Raw genomic sequence first — 24,981 nt, 5'->3', positions numbered from 1 at the left:
AGTGGCATCCTATACGTGGCTATTGGACTTTGCTATAGTCCCACTAGTGCAAAGACATTTGCAGAGCGCGTCTGCCTGCGTTGCACACTACAACTCATTCTAACCAAGCCATTATACTAGCAAACACTCAGTGTACCTAGTGGCATCCTATACGTGGCTATTGGACTTTGCTATAGTCCCACTAGTGCAAAGACATTTGCAGAGCGCGTCTGCCTGCGTTGCACACTACAACTCATTCTAACCAAGCCATTATACTAGCAAACACTCAGTGTACCTAGTGGCATCCTATACGTGGCTATTGGACTTTGCTATAGTCCCACTAGTGCAAAGACATTTGCAGAGCGCGTCTGCCTGCGTTGCACACTACAACTCATTCTAACCAAGCCATTATACTAGCAAACACTCAGTGTACCTAGTGGCATCCTATACGTGGCTATTGGACTTTGCTATAGTCCCACTAGTGCAAAGACATTTGCAGAGCGCGTCTGCCTGCGTTGCACACTACAACTCATTCTAACCAAGCCATTATACTAGCAAACACTCAGTGTACCTAGTGGCATCCTATACGTGGCTATTGGACTTTACTATAGTCCCACTAGTGCAAAGACATTTGCAGAGCGCGTCTGCCTGCGTTGCACACTACAACTCATTCTAACCAAGCCATTATACTAGCAAACACTCAGTGTACCTAGTGGCATCCTATACGTGGCTATTGGACTTTGCTATAGTCCCACTAGTGCAAAGACATTTGCAGAGCGCGTCTGCCTGCGTTGCACACTACAACTCATTCTAACCAAGCCATTATACTAGCAAACACTCAGTGTACCTAGTGGCATCCTATACGTGGCTATTGGACTTTGCTATAGTCCCACTAGTGCAAAGACATTTGCAGAGCGCGTCTGCCTGCGTTGCACACTACAACTCATTCTAACCAAGCCATTATACTAGCAAACACTCAGTGTACCTAGTGGCATCCTATACGTGGCTATTGGACTTTGCTATAGTCCCACTAGTGCAAAGACATTTGCAGAGCGCGTCTGCCTGCGTTGCACACTACAACTCATTCTAACCAAGCCATTATACTAGCAAACACTCAGTGTACCTAGTGGCATCCTATACGTGGCTATTGGACTTTGCTATAGTCCCACTAGTGCAAAGACATTTGCAGCACGTCTGCCTGCGTTGCACACTCCAACTAATTATAACTAAGTTGCATTGTCAGGGATATTTATTCTTTATTATTCTGCTGTTAATAAAGCTAGACCACCACTGCAATCTTCACCACCTCTCAATTTTTACTACCACATTTTCAGTCCACAATCTTGTCGCAATCAACATGAGTGGCAAAATGACAGATGCTGGTGGAAAGGGGAAGAGGCGTGGTGGAAAAGGCAAAAAAGGTTTTGTCCGTGGGGAAGGTGGCAAAGCTCCATTATCATCTGCTGAAGATAGACCATCTACCAGCAAAAGTAAGATGTCTACTACTTACCGTGGACAATCCGATGTGCTCCCTTTTTTACGGACACGAACAACAGGAAGAAAGGTAGATGATGGGCAAAAAAGGAAAATGCTTGAATGGATCTCAAGTGGTCCAACAAGTGCCCTCTCAGCCACTTCAAGTACCGCATCCAAAAAACACCAGTCCTCTGAGTTGTCATCCCAATCACACTTGATTTCTCCCAGCTCTGAAGTCTCCATCAGCCCTGCACAGTATGGTGGAACTGAGATGGCTGAGTCTGCAGAGCTGTTCAGTCACACTATAGCCTGGGAATCAGAGGTCTGCTCCCAAGCTACAGTGAGTACAGAACAGGAAATGGTCTGCAGTGATGCCCAGAACCTTTGTGACTCAGATTCAGGCCGTGAGGACCAAGTTTCTGAGCATAATGTTGACCCTTTGTCACAAACTGTAACACCTGTGGTTATAGACAATGAGGAACATACTGATGAAGATGAGACGCAGATACCCGATTGGGATGACAACTTAAATATTCCGTCAGGGCAAGAAGAGGCTCGGTCTGAGGGGGAGGGGAGTGCAAACACAACAATTGATGATGACGTTCTAGATCCCACCTACTGTCAACCCCCAGTCAGGCACTCGAGGAGGTCAACAGAGGCGGTGGAGGAGGATGCAACCGACGACGAAGTTACCTTGCGCCTTCCTGGACAGAGTCGGAGCACTGGTAGCACGTCTACAACTGCATCCTCAGCCACCACTCTGCCTATGAGCATTATTCGGGGTGGATCAACAGGTCGCATGGCCTCTAAGCCTTGCCTAGCCTGGTCCTTTTTTCACATCGAAAAAGATCGCCCAACTCATGTGATATGTAACATTTGTCATGATTCTCTTAGTAGAGGTCAAAAGCTCAGCAGTTTGACAACTTCTTCCATGAATCGTCACATGAATAAATATCATAAGTCCCGGTGGGAAGCTCACCGTGCTGCAATGCGGCCTAGCGGAGCGAACCATCCACCGCCCGCCCCTTCCACTGCATCCGCGCGCTCTTCATCTTCTAGGACTGTGGGGACAGCTGCCACACCTGTTTTTCCACGCAAAACTTCCACCACTGTAACCGCAACAGGCAGTTTGCTTGTAAGGTCGTCAGTTGGTTTGGAAGGGGAAACAAGTGAGTGTGTACAGCTCTCTCAGACATCGATAGCACCAACGTTGGATGAAGGCAACATCATGTCTCCGCCTGCACTTTCCTCACAAACCTGCATTTTTCCAGGGACACCCTACTCAACACCGTCTACACACAGCAGCCAGATCTCTGTCCCTCAGATGTGGTCAAATAAAAGGCCACTTCCTCCGACCCATGACAAAGCTAAGAGGTTGACTCTATCCCTCTGTAAGCTGTTGGCTACCGAAATGCTGCCTTTCCGCCTAGTGGACACACAGGATTTTAGAGACCTTATGTCTGTCGCTGTGCCCCAGTACCAGATGCCTAGTCGCCACTACTTCTCTAAGAAAGGTGTGCCCGCGCTACACCAGCATGTCGCACACAACATCACCGCTTCCTTGAGAAACTCTGTGTGTGAACGGGTGCATTTCACCACCGATACTTGGACCAGTAAGCATGGACAGGGACGTTACATGTCGCTGACTGGGCACTGGGTAACTATGGTGATAGATGGTGAAGGGTCTGCTGCACAAGTCTTGCCGTCCCCACGACTTGTGTGTCAATCCTCTGTCTGTCCAAGTTCCGCCACTGCTTCTGCATCCTCCACCTCATCTGGGTCCTCCACCTCCGCCCCAAGCCTGCCTGGTCAGGCCACCAGCGTTCTCACTGCGCAGAAGGAATCACGCACCCCTCATTACTATGCTGGCAGCAGAGCGCAACGGCATCAGGCGGTCTTTAGCTTGACATGTCTTGGTAATAAGAGTCACACAGCTGAGGAGTTGTGGTCAGCTTTGCGGTCCGAGTTTAATAAATGGTTGTCTCCACTCAAACTGCAGCCTGGTAAGGCCGTGTGCGACAATGCTGCAAACCTGGGTGCGGCACTTCGCCTGGGCAAGGTGACACACGTACCTTGTATGGCTCACGTGTTGAACCTTGTCGTGCAGCAATTTTTAACACACTATCCCGGCCTAGATGGCCTTCTGAACAGGGCACGAAAACTGTCAGCTCACTTCCGCCGTTCAAGCACCGCAGCAGAGCGACTTGCATCGCTCCAGAAGTCTTTCGGCCTGCCGGTTCATCGCCTGAAATGCGATGTGGCGACACGCTGGAATTCAACTCTCCACATGTTACAGTGACTGTGGCAGCACCGCAGAGCCCTGGTGCAATACGTCATGACGTATAGCCTGGGCCAACGAGATGCAGAGGTGGGGCAGATCACCCTGATGGAGTGGTCTCAGATCAAGGACCTATGCACCCTTCTGCACAGTTTCGACATGGCGACGAATATGTTTAGCGCTGACAATGCCATTATCAGCATGACGATTCCAGTCATTTACATGCTGGAGCACACGCTAAACACTATTCGGAGTCAGGGGGTGGGACAACATGAAGGGGAGGAACTACAGGAGGATTCATATGCGCAAGGGACAACAACATCACCAAGGTCCAGACGTTCATCATCACCAACGCAGCAGGCATGGGACCATGGGGGACAGGGATCGACAAGGGCGCATAGTAGCAGGCGAAATGTTGAGGAAGGTGCAGGAGAACATGAAGAAATGGAGGACGAACTGTCCATGGACATGGAAGACTCAGCGGATGAGGGAGACCTTGGTCAAATTTCAGTTGAAAGAGGTTGGGGTCAGATGTCAGAGGAAGAAAGAACGGGTAGCACCTCTATGCCACAAACACAGCATGGACTTGGTCCGCATGGCTGCGCAAGACACATGAGTGCCTTTTTGTTGCACTACCTCCAACATGACAGTCGTATTGTCAAAATTAGAAGTGATGATGACTACTGGATTGCCACACTATTAGATCCCCGGTACAAGTCCAAATTTTGTGACATAATTCCAGCCATAGAAAGGGACGCACGTATGCAGGAGTATCAGCAGAAGCTGTTACTAGATCTTAGCTCGGCTTTTCCACCAAACAACCGTGCAGGTGCAGGGAGTGAATCTCCCAGTTGTAACTTGACAAACATGGGACGGTCTCGTCATCTTCAACAGTCTACCCGTACCAGTAGGACCTTTTCTGGTGCCGGTAACAGCAATTTTATGGAATCTTTTCATAATTTTTTTAGACCCTCTTTTGCAAGGCCACCAGAGACAACAAGTCTGACACATAGTCAACGGCTGGAGAGGATGATACAGGAGTATCTCCAAATGAACATCGATGCCATGACTGTGCAACTGGAGCCTTGCTCCTTTTGGGCTTCAAACCTACAAAAATGGCCAGAGCTCGCAACTTACGCCTTGGAGATTTTGTCGTGTCCAGCTGCCAGCGTTGTCTCTGAACGTGTATTCAGTGCTGCTGGGTGTGTGCTGACAGATAAGCGCACGCGTCTGTCCAGTGACAATGTGGACAGACTGACGTTCATCAAAATGAACAAGTCATGGATCCAGAAGGAATTTACTACCCCTGTGTCATCCTGGGGAGAGTAAATGCTTGTGGATTTGGAATGTGCTTGATGCAAATCAAAACATCCTGTTTGCAACTAGGGCCCAAGTGCTGCCACTGATGGGGTGGGTGTCTGTGTGGCCCAATTTTTGGAAAAAAAGGGAGACTCCGCTTGGAGTAACCCTTGCTTGCTGTGTTTTTAAAAGAAGCCAAGATGAACAGAGCTGGGATCAGGAAAGACTTTGCTACCTACCCCGGTGTCATCCTGTGGACGGCTAAGAATAGCGTATTTTTGAATGTGCTTGATGCAAATCAAAACATCCTGTTTGCAACTAGGGCCCAAGTGCTGCCACTGATGGGGTGGGTGTCTGTGTGGCCCAATTTTTGGAAAAAAGGGAGACTCCGCTTGGAGTAACCCTTGCTTGCTGTGTTTTTAAAAGAAGCCAAGATGAACAGAGCTGGGATCAGGAAAGACTTTGCTACCTACCCCGGTGTCATCCTGTGGACGGCTAAGAATAGCGTATTTTTGAATGTGCTTGATGCAAATCAAAACATCCTGTTTGCAACTAGGGCCCAAGTGCTGCCACTGATGGGGTGGGTGTCTGTGTGGCCCAATTTTTGGAAAAAAGGGAGACTCCGCTTGGAGTAACCCTTGCTTGCTGTGTTTTTAAAAGAAGCCAAGATGAACAGAGCTGGGATCAGGAAAGACTTTGCTACCTACCCCGGTGTCATCCTGTGGACGGCTAAGAATAGCGTATTTTTGAATGTGCTTGATGCAAATCAAAACATCCTGTTTGCAACTAGGGCCCAAGTGCTGCCACTGATGGGGTGGGTGTCTGTGTGGCCCAATTTTTGGAAAAAAGGGAGACTCCGCTTGGAGTAACCCTTGCTTACATTGTTTTTAAAAGAAGCCAAGATGAACAAGTCATGGGTCAGCAAAGACTTTGCTACCTACCCCGGTGTCATCCTGGGGACGGCTAAGAATAGCGTATTTTTGAATGTGCTTGATGCAAATCAAAACATCCTGTTTGCAACTAGGGCCCAAGTGCTGCCACTGATGGGGTGGGTGTCTGTGTGGCCCAATTTTTGGAAAAAAGGGAGACTCCGCTTGGAGTAACCCTTGCTTACATTGTTTTTAAAAGAAGCCAAGATGAACAAGTCATGGGTCAGCAAAGACTTTGCTACCTACCCCGGTGTCATCCTGGGGACGGCTAAGAATAGCGTATTTTTGAATGTGCTTGATGCAAATCAAAACATCCTGTTTGCAACTAGGGCCCAAGTGCTGCCACTGATGGGGTGGGTGTCTGTGTGGCCCAATTTTTGGAAAAAAGGGAGACTCCGCTTGGAGTAACCCTTGCTTGCTGTGTTTTTAAAAGAAGCCAAGATGAACAGAGCTGGGATCAGGAAAGACTTTGCTACCTACCCCGGTGTCATCCTGTGGACGGCTAAGAATAGCGTATTTTTGAATGTGCTTGATGCAAATCAAAACATCCTGTTTGCAACTAGGGCCCAAGTGCTGCCACTGATGGGGTGGGTGTCTGTGTGGCCCAATTTTTGGAAAAAAGGGAGACTCCGCTTGGAGTAACCCTTGCTTGCTGTGTTTTTAAAAGAAGCCAAGATGAACAGAGCTGGGATCAGGAAAGACTTTGCTACCTACCCCGGTGTCATCCTGGGGACGGTTAAGAATAGCGTATTTTTGAATGTGCTTGATGCAAATCTAGCTGTGAAGTGTACAACTGGGGCCCAAGTGCTGCCACTGAAGGGGTGGGTGTGTGTGGGGCCCAATTTTTGGAAAAAAGGGAGACTCCGCTTGGAGTAACCCTTGCTTGCTGTGTTTTTAAAAGAAGCCAAGATGAACAGAGCTGGGATCAGGAAAGACTTTGCTACCTACCCCGGTGTCATCCTGGGGACGGATAAGAATGGCGTATTTTTGAATGTGCTTGATGCAAATCTAGCTGTGAAGTGTACAACTGGGGCACAACTGCTGCCACTGAAGGGGTGGGTGTGTGGGGCCCAATTTTTGGAAAAAAGGGAGACTCCGCTTGGAGTCACCTTGCGGTGTTTTACATGACTTTAGAAGGGCGTGCCATGCCTATATCTGTGTGTCCTCCTCTTTTTCCTTGTCCAGCTGTTTTGTTTTCGCATGAGTACATGTCCTTGTCACTTTCCCATGTGTTTGTGTTGTGTTGTGAGTTGTTTGTCACCTTTTGGACACCTTTGAGGGTGTTTTCTAGGTGTTTTACTGTGTTTGTGATTGCCTGCCATTGTTTCCTATGGGCTCGAGTTCGGTTCGTCGAACGTTCGACGAGCCGAACTCGAGCCAGACCCCCCGTTCGGCGAACCGCCTCGAGCCGAACCGGGACCGGTTCGCTCATCTCTACTATTGAGCATATCCTAGCTGTTTCATTGGGCTGAATAGATAATGTATATCATGCCCTATTAAGGTAATATTTTTTCTGTCAGAGAAGATGGGTGAGATATGAGACCCTGCTTCTGTCAGATGATAAAAGGCAACTTGAGGTAAAAAATCGGATATATTTATGTAACTACACTACCCCTTGATTATGAGGGTATTGGATATCTGACTTTTCTTTCTCTAATATGGTTCTGTATACCTATTGAATTGAATACTCAACTTGCTTGTGTCCCCGTCTATCTGTGTGGTCACTATTCACGGGTGAAAAATATTTTAGACCTTGAGTCATTTTAAGAAATAGAATTAAAAGTTAAATTTTAAACATTATTACCAATTGCTGCATATCTATCTATCCCTGGTAATAACCATTCCTATTCTCACTATATATTGGTATGGCGGGTTTCCTGACAACGGGACTTGATTTAAACAATTGGACATCTGAGGCAAGAGACGTCTTCTCCGAACGAGAATTTATCCAACCGAGCTGTACCCCAGCTTATAGCACTGTATTTAAGGAACTGACAAAAATTTATAAAGACCATATAAGTTCATGGTGGGAAGTCCAAAGCTTGGAAAATTATATAAAGGCATCTATTGTACCCAGACACCTCCGTATTACTCTTACCCCTGGCACAAGATATAGGGAACAGGGTCTATCTGATAAGTGGGAAAAGGAAATTACAGCCAGTTCCTTGCGATTAATGCACCTCCTTTTAGAGGAGGAAAAAACTAGATTAGTGGTTCTATCAAAAAAACTAACTGACCAAATTGAGACAACTAAAAAGTTCTCATCAGAGGTGGACTTTAAATCCCGGGAGTCTACCCTACAAAACTCAGTTGAAAGGTTCCAGTACCATCTTAAGGAGAGAAAACACCGCTACTTCGTTAGGGACCTTCAGGAATTTAAGGATCATAAGGCGTACCTTTTTCCTGGTAATAAGGCTTTTATACCACCACCAGAAACAGAACCCTCATCAACTGACACAGAGGTGTCAGATAACGACACTAGACCTAAGAGAGGTAAAAATAAGAATAAGAACTATAATCGTGGAGGTAGGGGAGGCCGACCATACACATCCCATTTTTTAGACCATCAACATTACCTTCGGAGCCGTCAGCAACCCTACAACCCACCGCAGGGGGATTTTCCCAGATAATAAATTTATCCACAAAAAACTTAGACCCAGCAGCTATGTGTGTTCTTAGCAAGGGCCTATCTTTTGTGCCTACATCAGGACTTAACGTATTTGACACTATTAAGGACCTTCATTTATTTGTGAGAAAATTAAAATGGAGGAAGCACTTCATTCATAATGAAAAGATACAATGTAGGGAATTGGGGGTCTCAGAAGATCTTCTACCAGACATCCGCCTTCTGATGGGTATTTCAGAGGAAGACCCAAACCTTGTTGGTGAGGGTCCTTTCACTGATTTAATACAGAGGAGTACCCGCTTACCCCCACCTCAGAGTGATGTCTCTGCAATAGATGTCTTTTCTCGATTGGTGAGTGAAGACATAGAAAATTTGGATAAAAAACAACAATACACCAACTATAATATAACGCAGGAAGAAATGAGAGCCCTGAATGAGCTGCAACATGACCACGACATTGTCATAAAACCCTCTGATAAGGGAGGCAATGTCGTGGTCATGGATTGGTGTAAATATAGGGACATGTGTCAGTCACTCCTAGATGATCCAGCGGGATATACCAAATTAACTTCTGACCCTACTGTGTCATTTTTGGGACAACTAAAGATGATTCTTATAGATGGTCTTACTAACAACTATATCAGCAAAAATGAGTATGAATTTATGTTACCATCACATCCAATGACTGCTACCTTCTACTGCCTACCAAAAATCCATAAGGGTTTAATACCCCTGAAAGGCAGACCTATTGTGTCAGGTGTAAATGGTCTATGTCAAAATGTGGGTATCTATTTGGATAAATTGCTTACCCCCTTTGTAAAATCTTTGTCGTCCTTTACTCGTGATACGACTGATCTTTTGAGGAAATTGGATGGTGTTGCTCTTGAACCGGATGATATTTTATGTAGTATTGACGTAGAGGCCCTCTATTCCTCAATAATACATTCAGTAGGGCTACACGCGATTGAATTTTTTCTAAAAACGCGTGGGCGTCAATTTCAGGGACATAACTTTCTCCTCCAAATTCTAGAATTTTGCCTTACAAAAAACTATTTTCTATTTGATGGGCGGATCTATCACCAGCTCAGGGGTACTGCAATGGGGAGCCCTTGTGCTCCCTCGTATGCAAATTTACTCCTGGGCTGGTGGGAGGAGACCTTGATTTTTGGTGACGGGAACCCCCCAGGTGTTGAGAATATAGTTTTTTGGTCAAGATACCTGGATGATATTTTTGTGATTTGGAGGGGTACTCATGAAAATTTCAAGAAATTTGTCGCATACCTGAATGATAATACCATCGGTCTCTTTTTTACTAGTGAGAGCAACACCACCCAGCTCCCCTTTTTGGACGTCCTGATCATGAGAGATGACTTGGGGAATCTATCTACCAGAACATATAGAAAGCCCACATCTACCAACTCACTTTTACGTTGGGAAAGCAGCCATCCATTCCCACAAAGGAGAGGTATCCCAAAAGGGCAATACTTTAGACTTAGACGCAACTGCTCTACGGACCGTGAATTCCGGGAGCAGGCTGCGGACCTAAGAAAACGCTTTAGGGAGAGAGGATATCCAGATAAGATCTTAAAAACAGCATACCAAGAAGCGTGTAGGAAGGATAGAACAAGCCTTCTGGTCACCTCCCCGAGACGATCTGAAGAAAACAAAATCAGATTCATTACTACATATAGTAATGGATCAAAAGCCCTATTTTCCATTCTGAATAAGCATTGGCCGGTCCTCCAGATGGATTCGGATATTGGGGACCTGGTAGGTGGGCACCCTCAATGTACATATCGACGTAACAGATCACTACAGGATAGACTAGTCCACAGCCACTTTAACCCACCAAAAAAAACTACATGGTTGGAGCGTGGAATAGTGGGCTCATTCAGATGTAGTGGTTGTGTTGCTTGCCCGGTTATAAAAACTGGAAAGGATTTTCTGAGTCACAATACGGGTAAAACATACTCAATAAGATCATTGATTAATTGCCGTACATCTGGGGTAATTTACAAAGCTACTTGTTCATGCCCGGTTGAATACGTGGGAAAGACGAAACGAGAACTACGGCGCAGGGTCGGAGAGCATTTGCGAGATATAATCAATAAACGAGACACCCCTTTGGCTAAGCATATCAACCAAGTACATGGGGGGGGATACAAGGGGTCTCACGTTTATGGGCATTGACTCTGTCGCTCGCCCCCTTCGGGGTGGCGACTGGGACAAGAGCCTCCTGCAGCGTGAGACCTTTTGGATCTACACTCTTAGGACCCAGGTCCCTATGGGATTAAATGAGATCCTTACCTTTAGCTGTTTTTTGTGAAGGGACAGTATAGGGCTAGATAGGGTGAGCCACCGTAGAGCGGGGGCGCCATGACGTGACGGATAGGGCGCCGACCTCCGCAGTCAGGTAGGTCTCAGATGACAGTTGTTTACTAGGGTCATCTTGTCTATTTTTCCCCCCTTTTCTGTCTCTCTGGAGGGTTGACCAATGCTGTTCTAGTAAGTAAAGTACTTTCTATCACCCTTCAAGATGCATATACACACAAAAAAACTTCTCTCCTTAATTGTAATTTCTTGTCCTTGCTGTTTCAGGAGCTTGCCAAAAAATACCATACCATGTTCTGAATCCATTGGTTTGGATCAGTTGTTTTTTTGGACGGGGCTCCGTCCTTATTAATATCACCTAGTCTAAGTAAAGAAAAAGACTATACTTAAATATAAAATCTTCCCCTCCTTTGGTACTTGAATTCCCTATATGGGATGTACATGATGAGGGAGTTATGGCTGTGATTTGACATATGGAAAATCGCATTACACTCTACTACTGTTGTAATAACAAACTGATTTATATTCCACATATAATATCCCCTTTAGGGAACAAGCCTAACCGCTGATTGTTTTAGATGTGTTAGGTTTTCTATTTCCATAAAACATCCTCTATTGTCTTGAAATGAAAGGTTGGGGGCGTGGTCAGAACGGAGGTCACATGACCGCGGCCCTCTCCTAGCGCTATTGGTCCTTACGCTCTCTGTTGTAAGCTGGGCTTGGAGGCGCGGCCAAGTAGCGATCACGTGACCGCGATACACAGGATCTTGGTCCAGCATGCATCTGGCCAGGAACTGGCCTGGGCATGTGACCAAGTTTCATGACGCGATGGTCACGTGCTGGGGGAAGATGACGCGATACTATGACTCAATGGTCATGTGACCAGGGTCACATGGGGCGCGTTTTTTTAAAATGAGGCCAATTGAGACCGGATAAAAATGCCGGCGGCCTAGTAATCCATGTGGACATCATAAGAAGCGCGGTCCCTGGACCCGGTGTGTATGGAAACACACATCTAGGATGATATTGATTCCATGCTCCTTTGATAAGGTAATATCGCTTTTAAAAATCTGGGGATTCTTACAGTAGTGTCTTTTTCTTTGCTTGAGCACCGTTTATACTGGTCACTAGCTCATTATACCTTTTACATACTACAGCCTCCAAATGCCTCCAAATGGTAATTTCCCCTGATGAATCGATAAGAGGAAACGCGTTGGGAAGAGAACAAGGAGGGCTATTGAGCATATCCTAGCTGTTTCATTGGGCTGAATAGATAATGTATATCATGCCCTATTAAGGTAATATTTTTTCTGTCAGAGAAGATGGGTGAGATATGAGACCCTGCTTCTGTCAGATGATAAAAGGCAACTTGAGGTAAAAAATCGGATATATTTATGTAACTACACTACCCCTTGATTATGAGGGTATTGGATATCTGACTTTTCTTTCTCTAATATGGTTCTGTATACCTATTGAATTGAATACTCATCTTGCTTGTGTCCGTCTATCTGTGTGGTCACTATTCACGGGTGAAAAATATTTTAGACCTTGAGTCATTTTAAGAAATAGAATTAAAAGTTAAATTTTAAACATTATTACCAATTGCTGCATATCTATCTATCCCTGGTAATAACCATTCCTATTCTCAAGCTAGTAGCCAGACAGCACAAAGGCTGTTGAGGTGTAACGTTTCACAGGCAACTCCCAATAGGGGAAGGTGCCCTAAATTCCTGGTACTCCTCAGTAATAGGCTGAGGACACATCAGGTGTCACATGGAACAGCCCCAGCCATAGACTGGGTACACATCAGGAATTTACCTGGTACTTCCCAGCAATAGGCTGGGAACATATGAGGTGCGTGCAAGTTGCCCCTTTAAAACGTTGGGAGCGCATGTGCGTGAGCTAAGTGTGTGGCCAGGAAATCCACATAACATATTCTGGTCCTGGTAGGAGGGAGCTGTGGTGAGCACAGATACTGGCAAAAACAGTAGGGTGTGCTGAATATGTTGGCGTTCCTGTCCAGGAGTGCAAAGAACGCTGGCATTATAGTCACACTTCTTTTGTGGCCACTTTGAAATACAGTGCTATGCAGAAGTTTGAGCACCACTGGTCAAAATTACTGTTATTGTGAACAGTTAATCAAGTTGAAAATGAAATGATATCTAAAAGGCATAAAGTTAAAGATGACACATTTCCTTTATATTTTAGGTAAGAACAAAAAAAAATATTTTCATCTTTAACATTTTAAAAACTACAAAAATGAAAATGGGCCAATGCAAAAGTTCGAACACCTTTGGAGATTTGTGTGCTCAGATATCTTTGACTATCATTTCAGACCTTAATTAGCCTGTTAGGTTTGTGGCTTGTTCATTATCATAGTTAGGAAAGGGCAGGTGATGCAAATTTCACAGCTTTATAAAAACCCAGCTTCCTCTAACCTTGTGCAAATAAAACAACAGCCATGGGTTTTTCAAAGCAGCTGCCTAGCACTCTGAAAATCAAAATGGTGAAGGCCCACAAAGCAGAAGAAAGCTAGAAGAAAATAGCAAAGAGTTTTCAAGTTTCCCTTTCCTCAGTTCGAAAAGTAATTCAGAAATGGCACTTACAGAAACAGTGGAGGTCAGGATAAGGTCTGGAAAACCAAGCAAAATTTCTGTGAGAGCTGCTCGTAGGATTGCTAGAGTGGCAAATCAGAACCTTCACTTCACTGCAAAAGTCCTTCAGGAAGATTTAGCCGACTCTGGAGTTGTGGTACATTGTTCTACTGTTCAGAGACACCTACAGAAAAATGGCCTTCATGGAAGAGTCATCTGAAGAAAACCTCTCCTGCATCCTAACCATAAAATTTAGCATCAGAAGTATGCAAAATAACATCTAAACAAGACTGATGTATTTTGGAAACAAGTCATGTTAACTGATGAGGTTAAAATAGAACTCCTTGGCCACAATGATCAAACCAAATGTTTGGGAAAAAAAGGAGACAGAATGTCATGACAAGAATATCTCGCCAACCATTAAGCATGGGGGTGGATTAATCATGCTTTGGGTTGTGTTCTATCCAATGGCACTGGGAACATTTCACGGGTAGAGGGAAGAATGGATTCAATTAAAGTTTAACAAATTATTCAAGAAAACATAACACCATCTGTAAAAAAACTGAAGTTGAAAAGAGGATGACTTCTACAAATGGATAAGGATCCTAAACACAATTCAAAATCCACATTAGCCTATGTCAAAAGGTACAAGCTGAAGGTTTTACAATGGCCCTCACAGTCCCCTGATATGAACATCATTGAAAATCTGTGGCTAGACCGCAAAAGAGCAGTGCATGCAAGAGGACCCAGGAATCTTACAGAATAAGAAGACTTTTCCAAGGAAGAAAGCATGAAAATTCCTTAAACAAGAATTGAAAGACTCTTGGCTGGCTACAAAAAACATTTACAAGCTTTGATACTTGCCAAAGGGGGTGCTGCAGGGTACTAACCATGCAGGGTACCCATTATTTTGCATTGGCCAACTTTATTTTTTGTTGTGAATTTAAAAATGCAAAAAATATATATATATATATATATATATATATATATATATATATATTTTTTGTTTAAAATGCAGAGGATATGTGTTATCCTTAGCTTTATGGCTTTTACAGATAATTTCATCTTCAACTTGCTTAATTGTTCACAATATCAGTAAACCTGACCAGGGGTGCTCAAACTTTTGCATGCCACTGTAGTTTCTAGCTAAGCGCAAACAACTTTTCATCTTGACTTATATCATTATTGTGTTTGAAGGATTTGCACCAAAATCGGCCTGATTACTTGAATAAAATACAACAAAAAAATGCCATTTTTACACAGGTTTTCTGAACAAAAAAGTTGTAAAATTTAATGTATGTAAAGTTAGCCTTACACCCAGTGGTGTAAAGAGGGTCTGAAGAGCCCCTGTGCAAAATTTGGACCTGGGACCCTCACGTATGTTTGTCAGATGTGCGGTTCCTTGTAGTATTCTAAAAGCTACAAAGACTTATGTCCTCCCTTCTTTTTCATTGTATAGTACTGTACCCCATCTTGTACAAATGTGCCCCCCATCCTTGTTAATATGTCCTCCATCCTGGTATATATGTTCCCCATCTGTTCCCATCCTTGAGTATATGTTCCCCATCCTGGTTTATATTCCCCTATCCTGGGCCTATTCTGGTATATATGCCCCTCTTCCTGGCATATATGTTCTTCATCCTGGTATATATGTTCCCTATCCTGGTGTATTGTGTATGTGCCCCATCCTGGCGTATAGGTCCCCTTATCCTTGGGCCATCCTGGAATATATGTCCGCCATGCTGGTATATATGTCCCCCATCTTGGTATATATGTCCCTCATCCTGTTATATATGTCCTCAATTCTGGCATATACAGTATGCTCCGCATTCTACAGTATGCTCCGCATTCTTGGCCCCATCCTGGTGTGCAGTCATAGCTGAAAGTTCTGGCACCCTTGAAATTGTTCCAGAAAATAAAATATTTCTTCCAGAAAATGTTTTCAATTATGCATGTTTTGTTATAAACATGTTTATATCCTTTGTGTTTGTAAGAACAACACAAAAAAAAGAAGAAAAGGCAAATTGGACATAATTTCACAAAAAAACCCAAAATGGGCTGGATAAAATTATTGGCACCTTCAATATAATATTTGGCTTCATGCCCTTGGAATAAATAACTGCAATCAGTCTCTTCTGTTAAAGGGGGACACTGCAAGGGAACAGGCTAGAAAAGTCACTGGACCTGTCCCACTATTCCTGTAGCCAAATAGTATATAGGATCCGGGGTTGAGGTTTTTAACCAGCCCCACAGCCGAACCACGCTATCAGCATACAGGACGGGACACTTTACTGACACCGGAATCCCCAAGTGCTTCACGCCATGGGGATCCGACACTTAGCGCATCAAAGGAGGAAGGGCTCATAGGCTGACACACACCGGACCTGACATCCCACGAATTCAGGAATGGATGGAGCCCATCGTGGCGGAGACCGGTACTCTGGGGCAGCACCTGAACTACCAGTGAGTAAAAGACCTGGAACCGCAGCTCCTGCCTCTGCCTCTCCTTTACCGGTGCCGGCGCCCAGCGCTGCGGCTCCAACAGTGAATAGCACCACCCCCATCCATCTTCAATCATCCTCCCCGGGGTAACTCCGCTCCGACTGTGAGGAGCGACACCATCCCGGCTACAACCTTCACCATCAGTCCCGGAGAGCAGCACCTGCAGCGGCGGCCCATCTCTGGCGTCACGATCTAAAAAGACTTTCCTCACCATCACTACCACCCTCATCCTCCATCCTTCCTCCGGTCCACCGCCTTCCCTCCCTCCTGTACACCTTGGGGTCACGAAACCGGATGAGGCCAGCCTGTGACGGCGCAGAGAATCTGCGATCCCCAGGCCGGCTACGAGTCAGGTGAAAGCCCCTCGACCCCAGGGTGTTACATGTACGCCAAGACTTTGCCCACTAGGCCACTCTGCCTAGTAGCAAGCCCTGTTGAGAGTTAAACTCCTGATGCACCAATGTACACCTTACACCTCATGTAACTATGAGCTATGTAAGTACAGTATACATAATGAGAGGAAGCAGGCGACAATGGAAGTTCAATTTTCACCTATATATTGTAGTGACTTGATAATCATAGTATGCATAAACCAACATAGTAGGCATGGATCTCATTTATCAATACTATAAGGTCAGTTTCATGAAGCATCTTTATGTATATGGTGGAGATGCAGAATTGTGAATTGTTGCCTATACATACTTGTGAACATCTTGTTGCCAAACACAAATTTCTATTGACCTTTCATTTATATCAACAAGAAATGTTTAGAATATGAGAGATGATCAGATAACCGGTGGTTATAAAAGGAAAGAGGAAGTCAAGAGGAAGGAAGTAGGACTTCTATTTTAGGTGTATTAACATGTCATGACCTGGAAGAGAATATCCCACTACTGCATGCAAATAACAAGCAATCTCCGGTGTCCGCTCTAGGATATGTGCTGTACATCTGTCTTTAGCTGCTATTCACTCTTTAGGTGCCAACCAAGGGTTGGACTCACAAACAATAACACAAGGATATGACAAATTAGGTGGAGAACTTATTTTGTCTTTGGTCCTTGTCTTGTTTACGGGTTAGATCAGGGAGGAAATATTCACAGTGACAAAATAGTCATAATTAAGGATTAGCAAACCCGTTGAAGTTTGGGTTCACCAAGTTCAGCAGGCTTTAGTTAAAATTTCGGTTTGGACCCCCCACTTGACCCAGGACCTGAAACTCCAAATAAGTCAGTGGAGACTCGAACTTCTGTGCTGTAAAATGGCTGTATGGGCAAAGGGGCTGCAAAAGGATGCAAAATGGAGGCAACTGCCCTGCAAGCAAATGTGGATAGGGAATAATAAAAAAAAATAATGTGGGCTCCTGGCTAATTTTGATAACCAGTGCAGGTAAAGCAGACAACTTTAGGCTGCAACGCGCAGCTGTTAGATTTACCTTGTCTACTTATCAAAAATATAGTGGTCTCATGCCATTTTTTTTTTTAAATTATTTGTTTAAATAATTTTAAAAAATAGCATATGCTCCTCCTTATTTTTGATAACCAGCCAAAGTAAAGCAGACAGCTGGAGGCTGATATTATCAGGCAGGGAAGGCCCATGGTTATTTGGCCCCTCCCAGGCTAAAACTAGCAGCCTGCAGCTGCCACAGAAGTTGCACATCCATTAGACGGATCCAGTTCTAGCAATTTGCCCTGCTCTTTCCGATTGCTCTGGTGTGGTGACAATTGGGGTAATACTTATGGGTTTGATGTCAGCTTTGAATTGACAGCTTCAATCAAGCCCAGAGGTTGGTAATGGATAGCCGTCTATCAGACACCCCCTTACTAACTGTGCAAGTGTAGAGTTAAAAAAACCCCACACATAGGAAAAAAATAAAGCAGTAATCTTATGTCCTAGTAGTCATAGTGTTAATCTGCCCCGGCTGCTGCCGGCAGCCGGGCGAGATCGGCGCACATCTCATCTGATTTATACAGCTGACATGTGTGCCTGCTAGGCACGAGTGGAATCGCTATCTGCCCATGCCTTTTAACCCCTTAAATGGCGCTGTCAATATGTGACAGCGCCATTATAATAACGATTGCGCTATAAGTTTACTCACAAAGGACAAGAGGAGGGCGCACCGCCAGAATATTAAACAAGGGGTGCTCACCAATGCAGTAATTGTATAGAAGCAACCCAAGAGAAAAAGTACTGCACAAAGGGGAGCACATCCCAATGAGTTATTATAAAATCATATCCTTTATTGTATCAAAGTTAAAAACATGTAAAAACAGAAAACACACCCAGAGATAATGGAAATATCAAGGACCCCCATAATTACATGTCAAAGAGAACCCATAATATTCATGGAATCATGCAAAAATTATAATTATAATAGTATGCATATATATAATATACAGATCTCTATTAAAGGCTAATAAGACCAAAATACCCCTACAGGTAATTGCATAGGAATAGCAACTATGGCCAAGGAATGTGCACAAATATATAAGGCTGCCAGCAATCCCATACAGGGATGGGAAAGGATAAAATATGCAAACCTGAAAGTGCAGAGCTTTTTTTTAAGGCAAGTTGTATTATCACATCCTGTATCACATGGATGGAGAAAATAGTACAGCCTATTATAAGGCCATGCCACTGGGTCAAAAGCAATCCTGTAGAGAGCCAAGAGACCAAAAAGAGGGGGGGGGGTCAAGGGGGAAGTCCCGTGGGTGAAGCCCCACGCGTATCGCCGCAAGGATGCGGCTTCCTCATTTACTCACAGGCCGATACCGGAAGTCACGTGATGTGATTGTGGCGCCCTGGACTCGCCAGGTAGCCACAGACACAAAACACACCCCCCCTCACCCCCCAGTCAGTTATATTAGTCAGACAAAAACCCTTGTTGCCTCCCTCCAGGGTCTGATGTCCACACCAGGTGGGGTGGAGCCAGGCGGTTGGCCCCGCCCACCAAGGAGTTCACAGGCCTGGAGGCGAGAAAAGCAGTAGATCAGTTCAGGAGGTGAAAGTGAGAGGTCACGAACTGCGAGTGTCTGGGTTGGAGCCCAGGCACTGACAGCAAGGTTGGCAGACGGTGGTGGCCATCTGCAGGAGTTGGTGGAACTCCGCATAGCCGTAAGGACCGGGGTCGGGCGTCAGCCCGCCGGTACCGGACCAAGGAATGGAGTGAAGCTAAGCACAAAGGCAGGGCCATCGGACCCCGACCAGGCTTGGAGCCGCCGTCAATAGTCAAATCCGAATGTGACAGGAACCCCAGGGGTTTCCTAACTACAAAGTCCCGTCAGAAGGCAACTGTCCGCACCGTGAGGATATACAGCCACCGCCATAGGCTGGAGATCCAAGGGCCAGCGCCTGCGGGCAAAACGGCCTCCTCCGGCACCTATACTCTGGGGAGCAGACTACCGTTGGGAAGCCATCGGAGTCAACACAGTACACAAAGGTGCAGGGAAAGACAGCCACCATCACCTGTCCGGGGAGAGACACTGCAGCCGGAGCGGGACCCGTCCATCCAGCCGTTTGGTTCACCGGAGACTATGTGCATCTGTTGTTGAATGAGTACACCAGTGCCATCCAGCACCGCGCCGCGCTGTCCCTGCGAGGCAGGGGCACCTCACCAACCCTGCCTCCCCGTCACACCACCAGGCCCCGGGACCACCAACTCCTACCCACGGAGGGGGAGAACAACATCCCAGCTGCTCCCTACCATCGCTCCCGGGATCCCCGTCACCAGCAGCGGTGGTGCCCATCTTCACCACAACCCGTGGGTGGTGTCACGGACTAAATCCCCAAACAAACCACCCCCTTTTCACTCACAGGCGAGGAGCGCCGCTCGAGTCCCTGGATCCGGCCCACCGCTCGAGCCACCGAGCAGCAGCAGCAGCGCCGGACCCAAGCATTAGCAAGCGCAGCGCCCCGCCGCCCGCGACAAATTGGCATCACGAACAGGATAGAACCGATCTACTTACCAGTAGAAGTGCGCCTTGTGGTCTCCGCCGGCGGCGTCCGGCCAAAAAATTTGAAGCGCCGCCATCTTTGGCACAAAGATTTCCCGCTCAAGCGTCTCTCCGAGCAGAGACGGCGCAAAAGCGAAGCCCCGCCCCCAACAAGCGGAAGTGCTAGAAAGAACCAAGGGGGGGCGAGTGAGAGCCTGCCTAATGTAGCTGAGGGCATAAAAAGCGGGGACGCCAGGACTCTGCAACATACCCGGTTCCTGGAAGCAGCTTGCAACATGTCCGCATCACCTGAGAGGCCTGAGTCTCCGGAGCCTGCCCCCGGGACGGCGGCATGGCTGAAAACCCAAGTGATGCTGCTGTGCTGTCATAACCGGGCCCAGGTACGGGACCTGCTGGATCGCTGGACCGCTGAGATGGAGGAGCTGGCTGCGGTCGTGCGGGCGCATGAAATAGAGGCCATGCTAGAGGAGCTGATGAGTGACCCACACCCTTGTGTCCCTGAGGAACCGGCCGCTGCGGCAGAAGGACTCGGTCTACCCCTGGCCCCAGCAGTGCCCGCTCCATCGCCCGTGCTGGCCGCCAGTACGGCCCTGCTCAGGCCGCCGTCCCCGATGGAGGTGGCGGAGTCCGTGCTGCCCCGCCCTGAGAGGACGCCAGCCAACCAATAGCTGGAGCGGTTGACTTAGAAGAACCAATGGCGGGCCTCCGTACACCGACCGATGATGGATTGCTTGCCACTGAGGAACCACAAGTCTGGGCTCAGTTAGAAACCGTTGCTGTCCTGCTGGGTCCCGTCATTAGCCCCCTGGAGTCAGATGACAGCGGCTCGGGGGCTGACACGGAGACTGTCTCAGAGGAGGAGGGAATCTTCGGCTTGTATGACATGGAGGCCACTTACATCCCTCGGAGCGGAAATAATGGATGCCGGGCAGCCCTTCCCCGTCGCTCCTGCCGTGCGCTGGAGGGGCTAGAACCCGTGTTTCTTCACCTGGAGCTGGGTGAGGAGTACGGACGTGAGCAATAGTGGCAGCGGCCCTCCGTTGCAACCAAGTTGTCCCCGTTGGGACCCTCAGCACTATGAATGAACACAAATCAAACTGAGTTTTTCACCTGATTGTCTACACTGATTATCCCGGCCGTTGCTGGCAAGTTGTCCCCAGAGCGACTCTATGTGTTTTACCGCCCACATGAGAAACTCCTCATGAACATGGCCGAGAACTTGCAGGCCACCCACGAACTTGTGGTCTTGTAAATAATGTTGTGGGATGGATACCGTTGCCGCCTCCGGAGAGGCTGATTTGGAGGATGAGCCTGGAGGAAAGTGATGGCCCAGGCCCGCCACTACCGTAACCGGTGGCGATCCTCCGGGGGTCAGGGGTTCCCCCTTGGACGTGGGGTCCCCTGAAGTGACAGTCGGGTGCAAGTTACCGTACCCATTCCCGCTCAGGCAACCTGAACCTGGACTTGGGTAAAAGGGTGCTGCCCACTTCTTAGGGGCAGCATCAGGGCTAGGTTGCTTGGGTGGGAGAGCGGAAGACATCCGTCCGTCCGTTATTAAAAATCTTTATGTGTGTTGTAACGTTTAAGAGGACCTAAAGTATGCTTATGTTTCATGTTTTACCGTTTCTCTCATGTTATTTATATTTTTTCAGTTTGAAAAATAAAACCGGTGATTGACGAGCAGCCCGCGGACGGTCTGCATTTTACCAAGGGGGAATGTGGCGCCCTGGACTCGCCAGGTAGCCACAAACACAAAACACACACGCCCCCACCCCCCAGACAGTTACATTAGTCAGACAAAAACCCTTGTTGCCTCCCTCCAGGGTCTGATGTCCACACCAGGTGGGGTGGAGCCAGGCGGTTGGCCCCGCCCACCAAGGAGTTCACAGGCCTGGAGGCGGGAAAAGCAGTAGATCAGTTCAGGAGGTGAAAGTGAGAGGTCACGAACTGCGAGTGCGTGGGTTGGAGCCCAGGCACTGACAGCAAGGTTGGCAGACGGTGGTGGCCGTCTGCAGGAGTTGGTGGAACTCCGCAGAGCTGTAAGGACCGGGGTCGGGCGTCGGCCCGCCGGTACCGGACTGGGGAACGGAGTGAAGCTAAGCACACAGGCAGGGCCATCGGACCCCGACCAAGCTTGGAGCCGCCGTCAATAGTCAAATTCGAATGTGACAGGAACCCCAGGGGTTTCCTAACTACCAAGTCCCGTCAGAAGGTAACCGTCCGCACCGTGAGGATATACAGTCACCGCCATAGGCTATAGATCCAAGGGCCAGCGCCTGTGGGCAAAACGGGCTCCTCTGGCACCTATAAGCCGGGGAGCGGACTACCGTTGGGAAGCCATCGAAGTCAACACAGTACACAAAGGTGCAGGGAAAGACAGCCACCATCACCTGTCCGGAGAGAGACACTGCAGCCAGCTGTGGGACCCGTCCATCTAGCCGCTTGGTTCACCGGAGACTATGTGCATCTGTTGCTGAGTGAGTACACCAGTGCCATCCGGCACCGCGCCGTGCTGTCCCTGCAACCCTGCACCTCACCAACCCTGCCTCCCCGTCACATCACTGGGCCCTGGGACCACCAACCCCTACCCACGGATGGGGAGAACAACATCCCAGCTGCTCCCTACCATCGCTCCCGGGATCCCCGTCACCAGCAGCGGTGGTGCCCATCTTCACCACAACCCGTGGGTGGCATCACGGACTAAATCCCCAAACAAACCACCCCCTTTTCACTCACAGACGAGGAGCGCCGCTCAAGTCCCCGGATCCGGCCCACCGCTCGAGCCACCGAGCAGCAGGAGCAGCGCCGGACCCGAGCGTTAGCGAGCGAAGCGCCCCGCCGCCCGCGACATGATCACATGGATCCGGTGGTTGTCATGGTAGCACAGGGTCATGTGATGACTCCTGTGCTCACATGACTCAGGTCCTGTAAGAAAACAGTTTGCTGCTTGTTACAAGAGATGATAATTTCTCCCAGTCTGAGCGGTGCTGCTCTGGTTGGGAGAAATGAAAGAGTAATCAGACTGCTGATCATTATAGTCCCCTTGGGGACCTAGTAAAATAAAGAAAAAAGTTTAAAAAAGTTTTAAAAAATTAAAAAAACCCCCTAAAAGTTCAAATCACCCCCCTTACTCCCCATTAAAAATGAAAGGGTTAAAAAAATAAAAAATGTACACACATTTAGTATCGCCGCATGCAGAAATGCCCAATCTATGAAAATATAAAATCAATTAACCTGATTGGTAAACGGTGTAGCGGCAAAAAAATTCCAAACACCAAAACTACGTTTGCCACAAATTTTGCACTAAATGCAATAATAGGCGATTAAAGTTAGCATCTGGGCAAAAATGGTACCGTTAAAAACATCAGCTCGAGATGCAAAAAATAAGCCATCACTGAGCCATAGATTCTGAAAAATGTGAACGCTACAGGCCTCGGAAAATGTAGCAAAACACATGCCACTTTTTTGGTCCAACTTCAGATTTTTTTTAACCCTTTAGATAAAAGTAAACCTATACATGTTTGGTGTCAACGAACTCGCACTGACCTCAGGCATCACACTGACAGATCTGTTTTACCATATAGGAAACACAGTGAATAAAATATCTCAAAAACAATCGTGCAGTCGCAGTTTATTTGCAATTTATCCGCATTTGGAATTTTTTTGCCATTTTCCAGTAAACTATATGGTAAAACTCATGATGTAAGTTAAAGGTACAGCTATTTCCACAAAATAACAAGCCCTCACATGACCATATTGACTGAAAAATAAAAATGTTACGTCTCTCAGAAGAAGAATGGCGAAAAACAAATGGAAAGCGCAAAATCGGCCGGTCGTGAGGGTGTTAAATAAACACTTCTCCACACTCCCTCGTTCACCAATTTATTGAAGTAAAAAATCCTCGAAGTTCTGCCGTAATCCAATTGGGGACTAAAGACTATGCCACACTCCCTCGTTCACCAATTTATTAATTAAAAATGAATCCACAAAGTTCTGACATAATCCAGTGGTGTATTGGTGTACACTGGTGGTCACTGCCAGTTTGTGGCAGGCCCGAAATTTCTCACGCTTTTGAGAAATTCTAGGCCTGCCACTGACCAGCAGTAAACTATGGAGCCTCGTTCTGAGAACATCAGAACGACGCTCCATAGGAATCGATGAGCATCATGGGAGATTACACAATTGAATTACGTTGGAACTCTGAGGATTTCTTTTTATTAATAAATTAGTGAACGGCAAGTAGAACTTTACTGTTGGGATTCCCTCATCCCTATTCATAATCAATAACACTATGGAGGCAAAGCGTATTTTATTCTTTGTGTTAAAAGTTAGCTTAACCCGATCTCAATCCCTATGTTTCCCCTCTATAAAATAATGACACCTATACTCACTGCCGTTGTCATTCCAGCAAAGTCGGCACTTATTATGCTGGGGTATGCGTGATATTCTTATGTCATACTCTCTCTGTGGCCAATCAGGGATCACTTGACTGTCCCCTCCTTTAGAAAAACCCTTTAGTAATAGTTGTAAATTATTCTGCTTAGTAAGAGAACTGTAACTAGTACAGCAGTATGTTGGAATGAATTATATTTTAGCTAGTGTCCAGGAATGCCTCTGTGGCCCCCATTTTTAGGATTGTGGGGGTCCTACTGGTTGAATTCTCATCAATTATCTAGTGATAATAACAGTGAGATGGGAATACCTCGTTAATGAAAATTTAAATTTTACAGAGGAGTTGATGTATCTCCTGATTACTTCAGGACTTGTCGACTCTTAAGCCTGCTTTAGGCCCCCTTCACACGTCCATGAAAAACACGCACGTGTGTTATGGGCCGTTTTTCGGGTCCGTGTCCCGTTTTTGTGTCCGTTTTTATGGTCCGTGTGGCACCTGTGTGAATTGCGTATGCTAACCGTGTTTGTGTGTAGAACGTCCGTGTGTGCGTGTGGAATTAACGTGTATGTGTACGTGGAATGTCCGTGTGGAATGTCCGTGTGGAATGTCCGTGTGTGTGATGCA

Source organism: Anomaloglossus baeobatrachus, chromosome 3 (genome assembly GCF_048569485.1).
Source record: "Anomaloglossus baeobatrachus isolate aAnoBae1 chromosome 3, aAnoBae1.hap1, whole genome shotgun sequence".
NCBI classification, from domain to species: domain Eukaryota; kingdom Metazoa; phylum Chordata; class Amphibia; order Anura; family Aromobatidae; genus Anomaloglossus; species Anomaloglossus baeobatrachus.
Note: the sequence above shows the minus strand (reverse complement) of the source record.